We start from the raw sequence: 3,096 nt of genomic DNA, 5'->3' as shown, positions 1-3,096 counted from the left end.
GTCTGCTGTTGCGTAGGGGTTGTAAGTTTGTCACTCGGTTGTTGGTGGCAGCCCGTGCTAAGCGTCGTACCTTGTATTTGCGCGAGTCATGAGCCCACGGGAATTACAGGAGTAATTGGTCCGTCACTCAACAACGGCAACAAGATTAAGAAGATAGTGGTCCCAGGAGTAATGCTACATATACGGGTTGTTTCTACAGAAGATTACGGAGGAGGTGATTTAGAGACATGCTATTAGTTGGGGGATGGCCCCCCACCTGAAATAGGGGGGCAGAGAGATTTTTGACGAATCACAAACTGAGAGATTTTTGACGAATCACAAACTGGCTCGCCCGTAACAACCCCGTAAAGCCCTGTATGTCGATTATTGGTGGTCCCAGCCTATTAGAACTGGTACTCGCATTATTTTTTATTTATTTTGGTCCTTTCGGCGATGTCGGTTCAGCAGGAGGATACATTTCCATTTGTAGAGAATTATTTGGTGCATCAATAATTATTGATCGTGCACTAGGCACATATATATATAGGTACAAGGGGTGCGACCGTGTCTTGTCTTCCAAGATATAAGTATATACAGGGGGAGAGAGACACTACAGGTGCAGCATACAAAACCCAGACCTACGTACATGTACACACATGTTCACCCCCGCACCCCCCCCCCCCCCCCCCCCGCAGTCGAAGTGTCGCCGGTGACGCAGAGAGTGGATCGAAAGCCCTCAAACGTCGAGGTGGGTAGTCCCTTCGTCATGACATTGACGAATTGCTGATCAGTGGGCACATGGAGAACTCGAACACGACAAAGTGTGGCGTGCTCCCTGACAAAGTGAATGTCGAGCTCAATATGCTTCGTTCGTCGATGATGGACAGGATTGGTAGCGAGATACACCGCGGAGACGTTGTCACAATAAACAAGCGTCGCCTTGGTAACCTCGCATAGCAACTCCTGAAGTAGCTGTCGTAGCCAAGAGCACTTCGCGACGGCGTTGGCCACAGCCCTGTAGTCAGCCTCGGCGCTTGATCGTGAGACCGTGGGTTGTCGTTTAGACGACCACGAAATCAGAGAGGGCCCAAGGTAGACACAGTAGCCGGAAGTGGAGCGGCGAGTGTCGGGACACCCAGCGTAGTCGGCGTCGGAGTAGGCGACAAGGCTCAGGTGATGCCGTCGGGGTGAGACCCATAGCTGTGGTGCCACATATGTACCGAAGAATACGTTTCACCAGAGCCCAATGAGTGTCGCGAGGAGCATGCATATGAAGGCACACCTGCTGGACAGCGTACTGAATATCCGGACGCGCCAATGTGAGATACTGAAGCGCACCGATGATGGAGCGGTAGAAGGGAGCGTCCGACGCCGGAGAACCCTCGATGGCGGACACCTTAGCCTTCGTGTCGACAGGCGTAGTAGCAGGCTTGCAGTTAAGCATGCCCGCTCTCTCCAGAAGCTCGTAGGCGTACTCTTGCTGGTGCAGGAAGAAGCCAGTGGCCTGGCGCACAACCTCAATGTCGAGGAAGTAGTGGAGAGCCCCCAAGTCCTTGAGGGCGAACTCGGTGCCGAGGCGAGCTGTAATCTGCTGAAGGAGCGCTAGCGAAGAGGCAGTCAGGATGATGTCGTCGACGTACAGGAGGAGGTACGTGGTGGTGGGACCCTGGTGATAAACAAACAGGGAGGCATCGGACCGTGTGGACCGGAACCCCTGCTGCTGAAGGAAGGCCGTGATCCGCTGGTACCAGGCCCGAGGCTCCTGCTTCAACCCGTAAAGAGAACATGAGAGCAAGCACACGTGGTCCGAATAGTCGGTGTTGACGAAACCAGTAGGCTGCTGATAGAACACCTGCTCGTCGAGATGGCCATGCAAGAAAGCATTAGACACATCGAGCTGGTGGACCGGCCAGGCGCGAGAAACAACGAGCTGGAGAACAGCGCGAATCGTGCCCGGTTTGACAATCGGGGCGAAGGTGTCGGTGAAGTCCACGCCGGCACGCTGGCGAAAGCCGCGCAGCACCCAACGCGCCTTGTAGCGCTCAAGGGAACCGTCGGGGTGAGTCTTGTGGCGGAAGACCCACTTGCCAGTGATGACGTTGGCACGGGGAGGCCGCGCAACAAGCTGCAACGTACGGTTGCGCTGCAGGGCGTCAAACTCCTCACGCATCGCAGCTAGCCAGTTCGGATCCTGAAGGGCTGCGCGAGCGGAGGTGGGTAGCGGAGACGGTGCCGAGGTGGACGCAGCACATGCATACTCGTCCGACGGGTAGCGCATGCTGGGACAAAGTCTCCCGGTCTGAGCCCGAGTGACCACACCGGTGAGGGGTGCGGCCGCAGCGACAGGGGCCGCGGCGGGGGCTGCAACAGGGGCCGCGGCGGGGGCGGCCAAGGAGGCCGCGGCATCAGGGGCTACGGCGGGAACGAGGGCCACCGGGGGGCCGCGGCGACGGGGCCCGCGGGGGCCGCGGCAGGGGCGGACGAGGGGGCAGCGACAGTGGCCGCGGCGACAGGGGCCACGGCAGGGGCTATAGCGCCAGGGGCCGCCGGCGCAGGGAGCGCGGGTAGGGCCGACTCCGGGGCGCGGCTGGGCGGTCCTCCAGAGGTGGGGGTAGGGGCGAACCTGGGCGGTCCTCCAGAGGTGGGGGTAGGGGCGAACCGCGTCGCTGGAGATGTCGAAGGTGACGGTACCTGCTGAAACGGGAACACCAGTTCATCAAAGTGCACATGCCGCGAAGTGAAAACGCGGTGGGACACTGGATCATAGCACCGGTAACCTTTGGTGTTGGGAGGATAACCAAGAAAAATGCAAGGAAGTGACCGGGGTGCGAGTTTGTGAGGAGCAGTGGACGCGGTGCTAGGGTAACAGAGACACCCGAAGATGCGAAGACCATCATAAGATGGAACCGCACCGAAGAGGAGCTGGTGAGGAGTGTAGTTCTAGCGGGAACGACAGGGGCGAATGTTAATGAGGAGGCTGGCGGTCGCAAGCGCGTCCGGCCAAAACCGAGGAGGCACGTAGGAGTGGAAGAGCAACGTGCGGACACATCTATTAAGAGTGTGAAGGACGTGCTCGACGCGACCGTTCTGTTGGGACGTGTAGGGGCATGTGAGGCG

Source organism: Triticum urartu, chromosome 6, assembly GCF_003073215.2.
Source record: "Triticum urartu cultivar G1812 chromosome 6, Tu2.1, whole genome shotgun sequence".
Classification (NCBI taxonomy): Eukaryota; Viridiplantae; Streptophyta; class Magnoliopsida; order Poales; family Poaceae; genus Triticum; species Triticum urartu.
Note: the sequence above shows the minus strand (reverse complement) of the source record.